Below are 18,822 nucleotides of genomic sequence, written 5' to 3' on the forward strand. Positions count from 1 at the left end.
AGGTGAGCCATTCCCATCGGCTACATCCCCTAGGAGCCCTTTGTATTTCATCGGAACAAATTCTTACAACAGCAAGGAGGTTCAAGCAAGGAGGTTCAAGCCGTGGAAGTTGGAACAGCATCAGCCCTCCTGGAAACATCGAGGGCAGCTAGCATCTTGTGCCTCTTAAGGAACACCACCGTGGGTGCTACCTAGAGACTAGCTCTTGGTTTGGGTGATTTTCAAACTGGAGTAATGGGTCCTTAGCTGTTTTGACTGTTGTCTTATTTTTCTGGCACTGTGTGAAATGGCCGGCATTCAGGCCTGCTTCCCGGTGCCTGGGTCCCTGGCTGGGCCACTTCTTGTGGCCCCCTCTGCCCTCACGCCGCTCCCAAAATCATGAACGGAGCTGGGGGCAGATGGGAACATTGCCATAACCTTTGGGGCAAGGATGAGTAAACAAGTCTGTGCGAGCTCAGCCACACTCCCCTGGGCTTTGGGAGAAGGGGTGCCACCCTTCCCTACTGTGCATTCTTGCTTCTCTGCTCTGACCTCCCCAACCCTCTCTCCAGGGGCCTCACCAGTCAGGACTGGGCTCTGACAGGATATGGTGTAAAGGTAGCTGCTCTGAGCCTGCCCCTTAGCGCTCAGAGCTGGTCTCCGGTGTTTCCTGGGGATGCCTCAAGGCTCCGAGTTCCTAGGCCTTTCTAATGCTAAATGCCCTGTGTAAATACTGGGACTCCAGTGGTCGCGCGAACCCGGGGTGATCGGGGTGATCGCAGGGCACAGGCTCCCCCTTCTTCCAAAGCTAAGGCCTTGGGAGTTTGCCTGGCACTCAATCGGTGTTCAAGGAGCATTCTTTACACCAAATGAATCAACGGATGCTGCGTGGTGCGGCAGCAGAGGGGTGCTCCAGAGTCCTGGAGACTAGCACTTGGTTTGGCTCTTAGACTCACTCCTAGCTCTGGGTCTCGGCTTCCTCCTTTGTAAACAAGGAAGGGTGGGGTCCTGGCGCTTAAAGGCCCTTCAGAACTGTGACGGTGGCGGCCCTTTGCCTTCATCGGTGCTCAATAAATATGTTGGACTCAATGAGTGCGTGCGCATGACCTGCTTACAGCTTTCCGGGAGTCGGCCCTACGGCGCAGTCTGTCCGCCCGGCTGGCGAGCAGCTCCCGAAGGGCCGAGCCTGGGCCTGCATTCGCGCACGAGACCCCGGTACCCGCGTAGACGGGGCTTCCGCCGCGGGGGGCGGGGCCTCCTGGGCCAGCCAGTGGGGGACCGGCTCCCAGCCCGCGGGGACTAGCCGCCCGCGCGGGCCGGGGGCGGAGCTTCCTGGGCTGGCCAATGAAGAGCGGGCTCTGGGCCGCGGGGCGGGTCCCGTACGGGGCTAGTGGCGCCGCCTGCCAGGGCCGCCGCGACGCCGCCGCCCTGGGCCGCAAGGTCTCCGCGCGTGCCCGTGGCAGGGGTGCCGGTGCCCGTGGCAGGGGTGCCGGGGCCGGTAAGGACGGTCCTCTCGGAGGATGTCCTGGAATTGGGGAGACTCAGCCTGAGGGGAGGGATGACGACCGGGACGCTTGAGGCCGCAGCGGCCAAGGGGAGGTGTCTGAAGTTGAGGATGAAGTACCCTCTCCTTTCTTGGCCCCAGTTTACTAGTCTACGGACGTAGCCACAAGATTTCCGAGGTTCCAGCCAGCCCTGGTGTTTGGTGGACCAGCTCTGTGGGTCAGGGTGTTGGGCGGTTGGACCGTGAACGTCCTCACAGGAGACACCCTCCAGGGCTTTCCTTTTGGACCTGTCCTTCAGCCCACCCACCCCGTCCCCAACACTGACACCTTAGAGGGACCATCACCCCATCGTCACCCCCTTTTCCATGCTGAGACCAGTTGCTGTTGGGAGGTTATTTTCACGCCAGTCTAGGCCCTCGCTTTTTTCCTGTGACACAGTCTTGCACCTGACTCTCGGGATCCCATAAAACGCTAGGCCTGAACTCTGACTTCAGTGAGGATGCATTTGAGTGCCTCCTCCCTCTTTTCCAAAATGCTGCGAGAAGTCCTTCCTACTGCTACTGGGAGGGGGTCTGCATTATAGAGGAATTTTGGTTCCGTGTGTTTCGGCTCAGATTCGTCTTAGTCTGTCCCTGGTCTGTGTGACAAGAGGTGTCAAGATGAGATTTTTCTCTGTCTCTGACGGTAGGGTGTCCTCCCCTGGTAGAAATAGCTTGGAAATGATTTTAGATACATTCCTGGGTGTCACGTTTGTGACAGGGCATTACAGGAATATAAAATGTGCATCCTTAGTCTGCGAAGGCCGGATCTTCCTCCACCAGGCTACATCTTGTATTGATCAGAGGCCAGACTCAGAGACAGAACAATTACGCTCTAAAGAGAGAAGGAAGTACTGATGTCTGATGACCAGTACCTAGTACGTGTTGCACATTTTGCTAAGTGCTTTTTGGAGGAGGTCGTGGGGGAACCTCAGTCACATAGAATTGGACTAATCAGTCTTTGGTTCCTAACACATTCTGATTGTTGGCCCACAGCCTTTTATGTCTATTTCAGTAATAGAACACGGGCCAAGGCAAGTAACGCGCGCTGAATGATTTTCTACACCTTTAGTGCACTTAATCCTCACAACTACCCCAAAACTTGTAGGATTCAAATGGCAGGAGAGGTACTGAGTCAAGTTTGTAGAGTTCCATTAAAAAAAATTTTTTTTTTAATTTTTTAGATGTTTATTCATTTTTGAAAGAGAGAGAGAGGGAGACAGAGCATGAGTCGGGAAGGGGCAGAGAGAGAGAGGGAGACACAGAATCTGAAGCGGGCTCCAGGCTCTGAGCGGTCAGCCCACAGCTGGACGTGGGGCTCCAACCCACGAACCGTGAGATCATGACCTGAACCGATGTCGGATGCTTAACCGACTGAGCCACCAGGAGCCCCAAGAATGTTTCTGTTATACCTTGGCCATCTCTACTGAGCCATTCCTGAATTTCTTATTTTATTACTTCTAGTAATACATGATAAACCATGCCCATGCAGGATATGTTTTTGAAATATGTCTTTGTTCTAACTACTCTTAAGGGCTGGCTTTCAACATTTTCTAGCTCTATTTCCTGGCAGCCAGGACCTGGTCTCCTAGTGCGGAGGGTGCTCTGGGGCTGGTCAACAAGGCACCTGGGTCACAGGGACCTGATGTCCCAGACAGGTCAGTAAGTCACAAGCCACTGAATGTCAGAGTGGGAGGGCCTTAAAGATGCCAAAGCCAGAACAACAGAGTCTTACCTCTGAGTATGGGGTGGTGTGCTCTAGAACACTCGATGGCTGAAATAGCATTCTGAGTGTGCATTGGTCCCCTGGGAAGTTTTCTGGATCTGACTGTCTCACTCACTTCCTGGCTTCTGCTGGGCTGTGTTCCCAGATGAAGAAAAAAAGTTTGGTTAAGTAATTACCTAAGCTAATGTCACTGTTAATGTGGCAGAGCCGTGATTCGAATCCATTACACTCTTGTCCATTTATGATGGTAGTGCTTTGTTATTTCATTTTCCATTGCCCCTGGGTCTTGGTTCAAGATTCTTCCCATGAAGGCTCTGTAGTGTCTGGTGTCTGCTGTCTCGGAAAGTCGGCCAGCTCGGGTCTGTTTGGGGGTCTGACCGGTGAGGTCTTCTGGCGCCCAGAACAAGTTAACCCCATTCCAAAGGACCCTGGCATTCCTGTAGCTGGGAATGGCTCTGGTACCTCTCTCGTGGTGGCTGACCCACCTCCTTGTGTCTAGTTGCCGGAATGGCGTATGGGGACTGGCCTCCAACCAGAGGCCCAGATCCAGTCTGCAGAGATCTTCCTTCTGGCCACCTTGACTGCCGTTCAGATTGTGGAGAGGATGGAGTCCCACGGCTGCCAGCTTCAAAGCTTGGAGAGGCGGACAGAGACGGCGGAGAAGAAGCTGGCGGACTGCGAGAAGACGGCCGCGGAGTTCGGGAACCAGCTGGAGGGCAAGTGGGCCGTGCTGGGGACCAGGAGTACGGGCTGCTGCAGAGGCGGCTGGAGAACATGGGGAACCTGCTGAGAAACGGGAACTTCTGGGTGCCGAGGCTGCCCCCCTGGGTGACAAGGAGCTTGGTGCCGGTGGAGAGGGCTTGCTTGCCTTCAGCAGGGTCCTCAGACTCGTAGTGGGGGGAACCCCATGTCTGCCAATGCTTGACCTCCTGGCTCTTAATGCCAGCCACGAATTGACTTGAAAGGGCTTGAAAAACCTCAGAAGTTAAGTGACACACCTGAGACGTCTCTGCCGTGGCAGACGGTGCAGGGTTTGTTGGGAGGGTTATGGTTGTGCTTGCTGCTCCAGAAGGGTCTCTGAGGGTGAGGGCTGGCTCGGGTAGGGGAATCACAGAAGATCCGTGTGGCCCTAGGAGAGGGGACGAGCACCCAGGAGCCCGGGTCCCGGATCCTTTCAGCCGCTGGGCCCTGCTCTTACCTGAAGCAGATGCGATGGAGATGAGACGGTATTTGCCCAGTGGTTTGGCCAGCGATGCCCTCTGGCCTGGGGGTAGGGAGAGGAGCCTGGAGCTGGTTTGAACCGTTCTCCAAAATGGCACTAACCCATGTTGGCGTGGGCGACCTGTACTTCAGGTGTCCCTGACTACTGAAGATGTGGCCGCGTGTCTCTCAGGGTAGGAGTGAGGCAGCCTGGAAGACAGCAGAAGGGGCCCCGCGAGCGCACGAAAAGGAGCCAGGAGACATTGGTCTCCCTGGGGAAGAGGCTGGCGCCTGGGCGCTTCCAAGCCCCAAGTCCTTGGCTTTATTCCTTTATTGAATCCAATGGGCCCCTTGGATTTGAGAACCCAGAGCACTTTGAGATCGTCTGATCAGCTGTCTTCAAGCAGGAAGAAGGTATTCTTAATTCCCATTTTTTTCGGTTTAATAGAATGCAGTGCGATGCAGGGAGGTTCAAAGACTTGCCCAGGGTCTCACGGAGACTAAATGTGAGTTGGCAACTGCTCTTGGCCACACCGCCCTTCCCGTGGCCCCAGGGGCAGCTCGTACCCACGCATTTACTTGCCAGCCTGTTCGTTTCTGGTGGGCGGAGGCCGCCCCCGATTTGTACTTGCACCTCTAGGACTCGCGGCACACTGTGAGTTCCCAGGAAGCTGCTGCACGAAGGGTTTATTGTGGGCCTGCTCTCCAGGGGTGCCCCAAGTCCAGAAAATGAGGTTCAGTCCTGGAACATGAAGTTCTTCGGGCTGTGGGCGAAGAGCCAGTGCGCGGGCGCTCGCGTGTCGGTGTGAGACACGGCTGGGCCGGTTTTGTCTCTTCCACACTCCCCTCCCGTCTCAGCTTGCACACCTGAATCCTCCCACTGCTTTGAGCGGCTCAGCAGTTAGCTTTCTGTCCTCTCTCCTCCTTGGGAGGCTGGGGCCCAGAGCCTTCCTTCCCTTTGCCTGGCCACAGGTTTTCCTCTTCCAGAAGGTGGACCCGGGGTGCTGCAAGGCCTCCGGCTGAGGGGAGCGCCTGGAAGGGAGGGCCTCAGTAGGCCTGTGCCACAGGGTACACGCACCGAGAGCTGACCTCCACGTGGGACTCGCTCCCCGTCCCGGGCCTCTGTCTCCCCATCTGGCAAGTTGGGTGGCTGGACCAAGTGACTTTGGGTTCTCCCTGCCTTTCTTGGATTCCACTTTGTCCCCTGTGGGGGCAGCAGGACCAGAGCCTTCTTCCTGGCCTGGTCAGGAGCACTGCCTGCCTGGGGAGCACGGGCGCTCTGCTACGCCCCAAGCTCAGTGCTGTCCTCCACACATCTTGACGGGGGTGGACCCTACTCCGAACCTCCAGCGGGCACCCTTTCCCTGCAGGGCCTGCGGAGGCGAGCCCCATCACCGCCTTCATGCGGCCTAGGCCCCCTTTCCTCCCTCCTAGACTGTGCCACCACCAAGCCTCTGGACCCCAGGGGAGGGGGAGGCAGAGCAGCGTGAGAGCCCCCACAGCCTGTCCCCTCAAGACGAGTGCAGGCCCAGCCCCCACCCTCACCAGTACGGGCATTCTGGTATCGGGAGTCCCCTCTCCACCCCCCCCCCCACCCCCCGTGTGGAGAAACAGAGACGGGGAGGGTGCAGTGAGCTGCCGACTGGTGGGGCCACATCCGGGTGTCCTGGCCCCCTCCCCGGGACCCTGCACGGCCCTTTGGGCAGTTAAACGAATGATGAGCCAATAGTAGCTCGGTTTTCTTTCTCTCTCAGATGACCACAGTTCATCTGATCAATATGCAGTTTTGAAAGCCTTTTTTGGGAGGGGTGGGGTGAGGAACCCTTGATTTGAATGACAGCTGGGAGCATATAACCCAGGGCAAGGCGGGACCGCTCTGGTTGAAGCAGGGCACAGTACCCTGGAGGCCCCTTCTCTCCGAACCCCAAGGTCATGCATGCCAAGACACCTGTTCCCTGCTTTCTAGACTCAGATATTTTACTGGGGAGAAAGGCTGACTTTGGAAGCAGGTTCTTTGAGGAGGCGAATGAAGTCACATTGACCTCAGAGCTGGAAGAAGGCGGAGACTGAGCAGGATGCTGAGTCTCCTGTAAGATGAGAAAGGGGAGCCTAGCACCCGGGCCCTCTGCAGCGGGACGAAGCAGCGAGTGGGAGAGCGGGTAGGCCGTGCTCTCCGTTGGCCTCTGTGAGCGCTCCCACCCCAGGAGCCTGGGGAGGTGGTGTGGGGCTCCCGCGGCCGCCAGGCTGGGCCTCTGTGCCGTTGAGGGAAGACTAGGCTGTTTCTAGGCCTCGGCAGCCACGGTTCCAGGCGGCGGCGGCTCGCAGGGAGGTACCCCTGTGCCAGAGGCCCCGGCCCCAGCTCTGCCAGGGTGCTGGGGTTTGCTCCTGAGTTGGGCTCAAGTGAGCACTGGGGAGGTGGGAGAATGAGGTCCTCGGGGGCACTTGGGTCTGTCCTGCGGCCTGAGAACTCCCTGCCGTTTTGACAGTTACTTTCTTGCATTCCACCCTCTCTGTAAGCTTTTCCAGACTCCACAGGAGAGAGCTCTGTTTCCTCCCTGGCCCCCAGGACAGGCTTTGCCCTCTGGGGCTGTTTTTGTACCCTCTGCTGTGAACACGGGGGCGCCGGAGACCTCTTTATTTACTGGACGCTTCCACAGGCAGGTTCTTCCTCTGGAGTCCTAGGAAAAGTGCAGATGTGGTTCTCGTTCAGTACGTCTGGGTGGGGTCGGGGTTCCCACAGGTTCCTCAGGGAACCCCGGGCAGGTCCACATTTGAGAACCAGGGTCGGCCATCTCGAACAGAGACTACCAGCCTCTACCCTTTGCACGCGTTTGCATTTTGACTCCGCAGATGTTTTCTCACAAGAGAACATTCTCACGGAGAAATGCAAAGGGTGCGGGTGAAGCTGACGGGCTCTCTGTGGTGGCCGCCCTCCCCACCGCACCCCTCCCAAGGGCCCCCACACTGTCACTCTGCTGTGTGGCATTTCAGGCTCCTCTCTCACGCAGTTTCATACACGTGGGAACTGGGGATAGACGCAGAGTTGAAACGACAGGGAGGCCGTGCCGTGGGTACCGACCTGCAGCTTCTCACTTAACAAAATGTCCTAAGAACCTTCAGGAAAAGGTGGGGCGCGTTTTGACCCGCGTCACTCTCTGGGAGCCTGGGCTGGCCGCACGGTGGGAACTTGGTGTCCGGGGTCCGGTCCGTCGTGTAGCCAGCCTGGTGGCCCTGCTGGCCGTCTCCCCAGCATGACTGTGGCACCGCAGAAGGGGACACACTGAGCCCTCGTAGTCCTAGGGACAGAATCTGGCTCAGCCTTGCATGGTGTGGATAGCCATTAGATACCGGTGGCCTGGAATGTTCTCCATTCGCTCATTTATGTAACAAAAAGTGAGCCTACCCTGATGCCTGAGGCAGGAAGGAGGGGCAGGAATGACTCCCTGTGCCCACCTTGGGTCTTAGAGATCTTAGAGACTGGTGCCCTTGGTGAGGTCACTTAGCCCTCCGAGGACATTTGCTCCCCACCACTGTGGCATGCAGGCTGTGTGACGGGCTGAATAAACAAAACAAAGTAATGAAACAGCAACTTAGACAAGATAGTGGTGACTGGTGCTGTCCCCGGACAGGCTCTTGGTGTCACAGGCCCAGGCTGCTTCCAGTTCGTTGCTCTATCCTTCCTCAGATGTGGCTTGTTGCCGTGGTTCAAGACGGCTCACTCCCGTGTCTGTAGCCAGTAAGAAGGAAGCAAGAAGGCGGGCGGTGTTCTTGCCCTTTAAGGTCAACGTTGATTTATTGCTTGAAAAAAAAAATTTCTTTTAGTTTTACTTTTTAAAAAAATTTACATCCAAGTTAGCATACAGTGAAACAATGATTTCAGGACTAGATTCCTTAAAGCCCCTTCCCCGTTTAGCCCATCCCCCCTCCTACAACCCCTCCACTAACCCTGCTTGTTCTCCATATTTAAGAGTCTCTTCTGTTTTGTCCCCCTCCCTGTTTTTCTATTATTTTTGTTTCCCTTCCCTTACGTTCGTCTGTTTTGTCCGCATATGCCTGAAGTCGTATGATTTTTGTCTTTCTCTGACTAATTTCACTTAGCGTAAGACCCTCCAGTGCCATCCACGTAGTTGCAAATGGCAAGATTTCATTCTTTTTTTTTTTTTTTTTTTTTTTAATTTTTTTTTTTTTTTTTAACATTTATTTATTTTTGAGACAGAGAGAGACAGAGCATGAACAGGGGAGGGGCAGAGAGAGAGGGAGACACAGAATCTGAAACAGGCTCCAGGCTCTGAGCTGTCAGCACAGAGCCCGACGTGGGGCTCGAACTCACGGACCATGAGATCATGACCTGAGCTGAAGTCAGGCGCTTAACCGACCAAGCCACCCAGGTGCCCCAGATTTCATTCTTTTTGATTGCCGAATAATACTCCATCGTATGTATAGACCACACCTCCTTTATCCATCCATCCATCAGTGGACATTTGGTCTCTTTCCATACTTTGGCTCTTGTCGATAGTGCTGCTAGAAACATGGGGGTGCATGTGTCCCTTCGAAACAGCACACCTGTATCCCGTGGATAAATGCCTGGTAGTGCAATTGCTGGGTCGTAGGGTAGTTGGGTTGTAGGGTAGTTCTTTTTTTTTTTTTTAATTTTTTTTAACGTTTATTTATTTTTGAGAGAAAGAGAGCGTGAGGGGGAGAGGGACAGAGAGAGAGGGAGACACAGAATCGGAAGCAGGCTCCAGTCTCTGAGCTGTCACCACAGAGCCCAACGCAGGGCTTGAACTCACGAACCGTGAGATCATGACCTGAGCCAAAGTTGGATGCTCAACTGACTGAGCCAGCCAGGCGCCCCAGGGTAGTTCTATTTTTAGTTTTTTTGAGGAACCTCCAAACTGTTTTCCAGAGTAGCTGCACTAGCTTGCATTCCCCCCCAATTTTTTTAATGTTTATTTATTTTTGAGAGAGAGAGAGAGAGATAGAGTGTGAGCAGGGAGGGGCAGAGAGAGAGGAAGACAGAATCCGAAGCGGGCTCCAGGCTCCGAGCTGTCAGCACAGAGCCAGACACGGGGCTCGAACCCATGAACCATGAGATCATGACCTGAGCCGAAGTCGGATGCTCAACCGACTGAGCCAGCCAGGTGCCCCTATTTACTTCTTATTTAATAAGCACATATTTAGTACTTACAATGTATTTTATCGGTACCGACCAGGTGAAGCCTCATTACAACCTTTTGTTTACTCACATTATAGATAAAGAGACCAAGGCGCAGGGCAGTGCATTGCCCCGTGTCACGTAGCTGTGGACGCAGAGCCTGTCACATCGCACTGATGACCAGCCACACACCGCTTCTGCTTGCAGGGGAGGCCCGGAAACAGGGTCTTTAGGTGGCCACGTGCCACATCTCCACCGGGAGGAGATGCCACCTCAGGAAGCCGCTCTCTTTGCTCCTCCTCGTCCGTCCAGGTTTCATCCTGAGATGGCGGCGACCCCGTCCCCTCTTCAGGCTCCACTTCTGATCCCAGTTCTCTTGCCGTTTCCACCGCGTCCGCAGTGACGTCCTCCGCGGAGGTCCTGAACCTTCCATTTGTAAAAGACAGGATCTGTGAAGCACAAGAAAGCAGAGCGCAAGACAGTGAGATCGGCCTGTACGGAGAATAAAAAGCACGGCTGGTACAGGCTCCCCCAGAACCTGGTGCTCACAGCGGCCTTGGTCCCCACGGTCCCACCCTCCCTGGGACCCCAGCAGACCAGGGAAGCCGACCGGTGGCGAAGCATGGCCTCTGTGTTGGGTAGGAGGCCGGAGGGAGGTGAGAAGAGCTGAACAGTGGGGGGAGAGGGAAGGAGAAGGGCGCAGGGAGGAGGGCGGACGCCGTGCAGGGGAGGGTTAGAGATGGCGGTGAGTGAGGACGGGGCCTCCAGAGTTCCAGCTTCTGCGTGTGGGTCCCAGCTGTGTGTCCTCCGGCCGCGGGGGAGCCGAGGTCAAGGCACTGCGGGACCAGGGATGGGGGAGGCTCATCACCACGGATGCACAAGCAGAGAGCAGAGGAGCCGAGGCCCGGGCCATCGGGCCGGCGAGGAAGCATCCTGGAGGCCGCGCAGGCAGGATCCCACCCAGACCCCACGCTCGCCACAGAGCCTGCGGCGGGGCTCGAGCGCGCCACCCTGGGATGGTGACCCAAGCCCAATCAAGAGTCGGACGCTCAACCGACTGAGCCACTGCTGTTGGTGGCTGGCCCAGGCTCTACCCACACTCGGTATGGCCAGTCTTCAGTCTTCCTGATGTGCGTTCTCATGTGACGCAGTCGTATCTCATCGTGGCTTGTGTTGTCGTCGGTGTCGTTTCTTAGCACGAGCTGGCGTGGGGGCGGGGGCGCAGGGGGAGGGAGAGAGAGAATCCCACGCCCCGCGCAGAGCCTCACTTGAGGCTCCGTCTCCCAACCGTGAGGTCATAACCGGCGCCGAAATCGAGAGTTGGCCGCTTCCCCGACCCAGCCGCCCACGCGTCCCGATCTCATTGTGGTTTTAATTTTTATTTCCCTCATTACCAATGATGTGGAAGATACCCTTCTGTGCTCGCTGCCATCATACGTCTTCTCTGGTGAGGTGTCTGTGCAGGTCTTCTGTCCGTTTTTTTTTTTTTTTTTTTTCATTTGGGTTGTTTTCTTCTGACTCCGTTTTGAAAGTTCTCTGTATTTAATGGCGCAAGTTCTGTGTCAGATACGCGGCTTGCAGACACTTCCTCCCGGTCTGTGACTTGTCGTTTCACTCTCTTAACAGTGTCTTTCAAAGACCGAAAGTGCTTAATTTTGATGAATTCCAGTTTATCAAGTGAGCTTTTGGTGTCGTGTCTAAGAAAATTTTGCCTAACTTGGGGCACCTGACTTGCTCAGTCGGTGGAGGGTGCGACTCTTGATCTCGGGGCTGTGAGTTCGAGCCCCGTATTGGGTGGAGAGATTCCTTAAAAATAAAATCTTTAAAAGAAAAAGAAAGAAAAGAAAAGAAAGAAAGAAAGAAAGAGAAGGAAAGAAAGAAAGAAAGAAAGAAAGGAGAAAGAAAGAAAGAAGGAAGGAAGGAAAGAAAAAGAAAGAAAGAAAGAAAGAAAGAAAGAAAGAAAGAAGGAAAGAAAAAGAAAGAAAGAGAAAGAAAGAGAGAGAGAAAGAAAGAAAGAAAGAGAAAGAAAGAAAGAAAGAGAAAGAAAGAAAGGTTTTGCCTAATTCAAAGCCACACCCCCGGCTCTCAATCTCAGAGAGAAGCCAGTTTTCTTTAATGGTTGAAAATACCACATATCAGGAAACGCTTTATGAAATTTTCCACGTAAGAACCCGAATATTTCTGTCTTACGGTATGACGGTGTAAAAAGTGCCCGTTTCTTCCTCAACACGATGCAGCAGGAGCACCACCTTTTGAACGTTTTGTGTCACAAACTGGTCGGGGAGCCTCCCCGTCCTGTCCTCTCTCCCCGTGGCTGCCATGACCCCGTTCTGTTAGAATTCGCGTCACCGGGTTGGAAACGGCACGGCCCTGCACTGCTTAGAACCCACCTGCCCTGCTCTCCTGAGTAATTGGACATTTTGGCCATGTTTACATGGGGTTTCGTTCTCAGTGAGCACAGTTAACTCAAACAGTGTCAACCGCCCCTTCCCTCTCCCCAGCGCCTCCGCCGCGACTGTCCTCATAGCGTCTGTCTTTCTGGCCACCTCCCGAGGGGCCAGGCCTAACCAGAGGCCTCTCTCCCCTGCACCCACGCCAGCTCCTTCCGCCTCCCTGTCCTGCCAACCCCAGGGGCACACCGTTGGCTCTTTCGGCCCTTGGAGCCACTTCTGGGGCAACTGTCCGAACAAGCCTTCTTCCCAGAGGGCGCTGGCGTGACACCCGATGTCACCGGGGTGGGAAGGGAGTCCGGGGGGCGGAAGACCCACGCGGAGTGGGAGCCAGCCAGCAGCCTCACTGCCGGCCTTCTGGCCGGGGAACTGGCCCATCCGGCTGGGCTCGCCTGGGGTCACGGAGGTTCCGTAGAAGGGGGGGGCAGGCCCCAGGACGCCTAGCCAGGGGCCAGGTCCCCCTTGGTCCGCCTCAGGTTGCCACCTCCTTCCCCTACAGTCAGTTGGAACTAAAAATATCACCCCCTGGGGTCAACGGGCCGGTGGACCCGATGGGAAGGGTCTGCGGTCAATTTTGGGGTGTCCCCGCGGCCTCAGGGGGAGAGCACCAAACGTGTGGACTCACTTCGGGTGCTCGGTCACTTCGCACCGCAGCCCGGGGGCTCTGGGGCCTGCCTCAGTATTTCGGCCCCAAAGGGCTACTTCCCCAAAGCCCTGCGAGCGGCATAGACTATGGAAGACTCCTTCTCCGGGGGTGGAAAGGCACGGGGAGGGGTTGATAGGGACTCGGGTGGGCGGGGGCAGGGTGGGAAGAGCCTTCTTTGGCTGGGTCCCCCGCCAGTGCCCAGCCTTTCAGATCAGGGGACCGTCCCTCCCCTCCCCTGGCCGCCTCCCCGTTCTCGCTGCCCACACGGAGCGACCTGCCTTCGCTCCGGTCTTGGGAGCCGTGGCTTTCCATGCCCTGGGGGCTCACAAGCGATCCCGGCGGACACCCCTCCTCGAGCGGGAAGCCGGAGCTGTGCCCCAGATTCCCGCACGGTATTTCGGGGGCTGAGCGGGTGAGCGTATGGTGGAAAGGGAGAAAGGGGTCCTCTGCGTCTCGGGGGGTGGCGTCGGGACCAGCTTCCTGTCCCGGAGCTGCTCTTCTACCCGGACAGAGACCCCTCGCCTCAGCGCCCCAGCTCAGGGAGGAAGAGGAAGTGGGGAGGCGAAGGGAGGACCAGCCTGGCACGCGGGAGCTGGTTAGTAGGTGTGGAGATGTGAACGCAGGAGTGAGCGACGAGAGGGAGAGCCGGGCTGTCAGCGGGCAGGCTGCCCGCCTCCAGGAACTTGGCCGTCACGGTCCAGGGACAAGTCAACTGCACAGTCCAAGAGGTGCAGTTAAGGCTCAGAGGCAGGCCTGGGGGTATAGCTCAGGGGCAGAGCATTTGACTGCAGATCAAGAGGTCCCCGGTTCAAATCCGGGTGCCCCCTTGCCGAGGTCACTTTTGGCCATGAAGTCGTCAAGAAGAGGCCAGCAGTTCTCATGCAGCCGGGTGTCTGGGTCCTGTTCTGTCCTCATCTCTAGGGTGGCGGTGAGGGTTCCATGAGGGCACGGCTGGTCATGCTGTGCCACAGGCTGTCCCCCACAGACAGTGTCCGGGAGCACCCTCACTGCATTAGCAGGAATCTAGACTTCCAGAACGTTTCTTGGCACACCTTCCTTGTGACCTCGTTCTCCAGCCTCCCTGATGTGCAGATACACCTGACCCATTCTTTAAAAACATTTTTGGGGGTGCTGGGTGGCTCAGTTGAGTGTCCCACTCTTTTTTCTTTTTAATGTTTGTTTATTTTGAGAGAGAGGGAAACAGGGAGAGACAGACAGCAAGTGGGGGAAGGGCAGAGAGAGAGAGAGAGAGGGAGAGAATCCCAAGCAGGCTCCGTGCTGTCAGCACAGAGCCCGATGCAGGGCTCGAACCCACGAACTGTGAGATCATGACCTGAGGCGATATCAGGAGTCTGATTCTTAACCGACTGAGCCACCTAGGCGCCCTAAGTGTCGGACTGTTGATTTTGGCTCAGGTCATGATCCCATGGTTGTGGGATGGACCCCTGCATCAGGCTCTGCACTCAGCATGGAGCCTAAGATTGTCTGTCTGTCTGTCTCTCTCTCTTTCTCTGCCCCTCCCCCACTTTCTAAAAACAAAAAATTATTAAAAACATTCTTTGTTCTTGGGGCACCTGTGTGTCTCAGTCAGTGAAGCGTCCAACTTTGCCTTGGGTCATGATCTCACGGTTCGTGAGTTCGAGCCCCGCGTCGGGCTCTATACCTACTTACAGCTCGGAGCCTGGAGCCTGCTTCCGATTCTGCTGTCTCCCTCTCTCCGCCCCTCCCCTGCTCAGGCTCTGTCTCTCTCTCAAAAAAAAATGAATGAACACTAAACAAAAATTAAAAAACAAAACAAAAATCTTTGTTCGTACTCCTCCCTTGGCCTTATTCCTCCTTGGCCTCCTCTACTTCTTCATGTAGCGGGCTCCTCCTTGTCCATGTCCTCTAGAAAGTTCTTTGTCCATGAATGAATGAGTGACACAGTGAGCACCTTCCCCGAGGCTTGGAGTCGGTAGGAGGCTCTCCCTGGGATGAGTGTGAGGTTCCCAGAAACAACCACACTCATCCTGATGAGAGCAACACACAGGCGTGCAGAGATCCTGAGTGTGGTGCCTGGGTGAAAAGGCGATGATGGGAAGCCATAGGCAGGTGGGGGCATAGCTCAGGGGTAGAGCATTTGACTGCAGATCAAGAGGTCCCCGGTTCAAATCCGGGTGCCCCCTCTCCTCCCTTTTAAATTACTGAAGCAGGTATATGGAATTACTGCCTCCATTAAGTTAATGCTCTGTCTTGGGATGAGAATTTAGGATCTGCACCCAGACCAGCCCCAAGAACCCGTCCCTGAGCATCATCCAGACAATAGCTCCTGGGATCACATTGGACTGAAGAGGCTGACGAAATTGGCCCCGTCCGCTCCCACCTACCTGGGGACTCTTGACCTTCGTGGCCTGCGGGGGGACATCACTTTCCTTCTCTTAATGTCTCATTTTTCTCGACCTTGTTATCTCCAGAGAGAAGGCGATCTCTTTGTTCTTACTGCCTCCACGTGTTCAGTATGGACATACATCTTCCCACTCCCCGGGAGGGACTGTGCGGATGAGAGAACATATCAAAAGCAGAGCCTCTGTTCTCTCCCTGGGGATTTCTCAGAGGTGCTGTCTCCACCACAGCCTTAGACCCACTGCATCCTCCCTGCTCCCTCCTTAAAACGCAGGATGGGTATGAAGAATCCTGCAGAGGGGCGCCTGGTGGCTCTGTCGGTTAGGCCTCCGACTTCGGCTCAGGTCATGATCTCGCCGTTCGTGAGTTCGAGCGCCGCGTCGGGCTTTGGGCTGCTAGCTCGGAGCCTGGAGTCTGCTTCGGATTCTGTGTCTCCCACACTCTCTGCCCCTCTCCCAGCTCACACTCTGTCTCTCTCTCTCTCAAAAATAAAAAAATAAAAACATTAATTAAAAAAAGAATCTTGCAGAGCAATCTCCACGTTCCTTAAAGAGAAAAGTAATTTGAAATGATCTTTCCTAGGAGGACAAATAAAGAAGCTGGGAAATATTGCCAAACAGCTCATTAAAAGCCTCAAAGGGCTTTGGGACGCCAGGGTGGCTCAACTGGTTAAGTGTCTGACTCTTGGTTTCGGCTCAGGTCATGATCGTGCAGTCTGTGAGCCTGAGCCCCACGTCGGGCTCTGTGCTGACAGTGCAGAGCCTGCTTGGGATTCTCTCTCTCCCCCCCTGCCCCTCCCCTACACATGTGTGCATGCTCTCTCTCTCTCTCTGTCAAAATAAATTAAAAAACTTAAAAAGCCTCAAAGAGCTCATTGGTTAGATAGGAACTAACTAGTTAGATAACTAACTAGTTAGATGGGTGGAGATTCAGAACAAATGCAAAACATGGGGCAGCTGGGTGGCTCGGTTGATTAAGCGTGGGACTTCGTCTCGGGTCACGGTCTTGCCGTTTGTGAGTTCGAGCCCCGAGTCGGGCTCTGTGCTGACAGCTCAGAGCCTGGAGCCTGCTTTGGATTCTGTGTCCCTCCTCTCTCTCTGCCCTTCCCCCACTCCTGCTCTGTCTCGCTCTGTCTGTCAAAAATAAATAAATGTTAAAAAAAAATTTAAAGAACAAATGGGAAACAGGAAGAGAAGCTCTACATGAGAAGCTGCTTTGGGCCTCAGTCCAGAAGAGGCAGGGGAGAGCCTAAGTGAACTTCTGGAAGTCTCTCAGGACCAGGGGCTAGAAGTCTGGGCCCACCTAGAAGGTAAACTGAATGAAAATAGCTCCTGCAAGAATTTGTAGCTGGTCTTTGTGTCATTCGAATGGCCCAGAAAACTCAAGCCTTGAAATTATCTTAAGGTATCCTGACTGCTAGAGCCCCTCAAATACCTGCAAAAAACAAAGGAAGGATATTATCATCTCCACCTGGCTTCAAATTAGTCCTACAAATACATTTTTGAATACATTGTTCAGTAGGCAGTCAAGAATAACTATGTACACAAGGAGGCAAAAACCACCAATAAAAATCAATAGAAAGAACAGGCCGCAGAACTAAACACAGGAACTTTTGTATTAGAACATGCAGAAACACACTATACAAAGATAATGCTTACTGTTTTCAAGAAGGTAAGAGACAAACTTGAAAATTTCAGTAGGAAGCTGGAAAGCATAAGCAATAACTAAGAGGATATGAAATGAGAACATAGAAATTTTATATCTACAAATCAATAACTAAAATTAAAATCTCAATGGGGGTGCCTACGTGGCCCAGTCGCTTAAGTGTTAGACTTCAGCTCAGGTCATGATCTCATGGTTTGTGAATTTGAGCCCTTCAGTGGGCTTTCTGCTGTCAGCACAGAGCTGGCTTTGGATCCTCTGTCCCCCCTCTCTCTCTGCCCCTTCCCCACTGGTTGTCTCTATCAAAATAAATAAATAAACTTAAAAACAAAAACCTCAATTAATACGTCCATGTTACTGTCAGTGAATAGTTTCAGCCAAAGAGAAAATCGTGAATTAGAACATTGGAATGAAAAACTGTCCATTAGAAAGCATGCAGAGAGAAAAGCATAGCAAACACAGAATAGAGAGTAACAAATTTAGAGGATACAATGAGAAAGTCTCATGTACATTGAAATGGACTCCTGGAAGAGAAAATGAAGTAGATGGAATATTTGAGGAGACAGAGGCTAAGACAGTTTTGCAGCTTAGGAGTTACTGTAGTAAAATTGCAGAAAATCAGAGACAAGAAACTCACAGACATCATGAAAAGAAGACCCATTACTTTCAATGAGTTCCAATGAGACACAACAGTGAGTTTTCAAGAGCAACAATGGAAACCAGAAAGCAGTGGAATTGCATCTACTGAAATACCATAACTGTTAACATAAAATTCTGTACTCAGGTAAAATATCCTTCATGAGTCGAAGGTAAAGTAAAGACAATTTCAGACAAATAAAAACGGAAAGAACTCATCCACAGTCTGCATGTGCTAAAGGAAATTCTAAGCGGTATATTCTAAGCAGCAGGGAGATGATTTGGACGGAAGAACGGATGTAGGAAGGAAGACAGAGGCAGAGAAACAGTAAATATCTGAATACATCTAAGTGAGCGTTGACTGCATTAAAAAAAACAATAATGAGGTTGACACAACTTATGGAATAATGAAAAAGGCAAAAGCTGCATATAGGTTGGGAGGAAAGTAAATGGAATTAAAAGTATTGTAAGATGCTTGTATTACTTGTGTAGAGGGTAAAGCCATTGGTTAGCCATATACTTTGAGAAATAGCTATGCATATGGAGAAGAAACATCATTTATATTTTTCAAACTATCAGGGGGAAATAATAGCATTATAAAAATCTCAGTCAAACAAAGAAAGAAAGGGAGAAAAACATAAACACTATAAATTGAAAGCATAAAATAAGGAGGTAGATTTGAATACAAATACATCAGCAATTACATTAAAAGTAAATAAGTTTAGTGCCCCAGGTTAAAAGACAAAGATTATCATATTGGGGTTAAAGCAACCGACGAACTATATTCTATTTACAAAAGATACCAACTACAACCTAAGGTTACAGAAAGATTAAAACCTAAAAGGATGAAAAATATATGACTGCAGAATATTAACAAAAAGAAAGCAGACAAAATAGACTTTAAGACACAAAATATTGCTCCCACCCTGGATTTCAAGGATCAAAGAGCACCCGCTTGGACCACCCACTTCAGATTTCCCCACCGGTGTCCCAGACTCCATCACTACAGTGACTTCTCAGTGACAGATGACCTTTCTCCATAGAGGTACCACTTTACTGTCCATGTTGGATTCAGCTTCCTCTGCCTTTTGTAACTCCCCTGTACATTTCCTGACTGACCAATGTGGATCCATAGGTAGGGACATCTCTATGCCCCTACTCAGCAGGAAGAAGCGACAGAAGATGGGACCTTTCACCTTCAACAACCTTAAAGATTTAAGGGTCAAATTTTTTCAGGAGGAATATAATGAGCAACCATAACGGAAGCTGAGGGCCAATCACAAGCTAGCATGACCCCCCCCCCCCACCCTCAGGTAGGATATATGTGATATTCCTCAGGCACTCCTGGCTGCCCAAGGACAAAGGAAAGGACAGAAAACAAGTGGTTAAACTTATAGTCTCCATCAGGTTACAAATAGCTCATCAGTAGCCTAATCTCCAGGA

General features: G+C 53.0%; 1 long non-coding RNA gene and 2 other non-coding genes across 3 annotated transcripts; 2 read left to right on the forward strand and 1 right to left on the reverse strand.

Moving 5' to 3' along the window:
- Positions 1-6,074: 6,074 nt before the first annotated feature.
- On the reverse strand, positions 6,075-10,817 carry LOC122212969. The gene is made up of 3 exons (XR_006199375.1): positions 10,702-10,817; positions 9,695-10,052; positions 6,075-8,246 (listed from the first exon to the last, which is right to left on the reverse strand). It is a non-coding gene; the product is annotated as an uncharacterized LOC122212969 (long non-coding RNA).
- A 2,637-nt stretch (positions 10,818-13,454) lies between these two features.
- Positions 13,455-13,526, forward strand: TRNAC-GCA. Its single transcript has one exon. It is a non-coding gene; the product is annotated as a tRNA-Cys (tRNA).
- Positions 13,527-14,792: 1,266 nt separating this feature from the next.
- Positions 14,793-14,864, forward strand: TRNAC-GCA. Its single transcript has one exon. It is a non-coding gene; the product is annotated as a tRNA-Cys (tRNA).
- Positions 14,865-18,822: the final 3,958 nt, after the last annotated feature.

The sequence above is a fragment of the Panthera leo genome, chromosome A2, assembly GCF_018350215.1.
Source record: "Panthera leo isolate Ple1 chromosome A2, P.leo_Ple1_pat1.1, whole genome shotgun sequence".
Classification (NCBI taxonomy): domain Eukaryota; kingdom Metazoa; phylum Chordata; class Mammalia; order Carnivora; family Felidae; genus Panthera; species Panthera leo.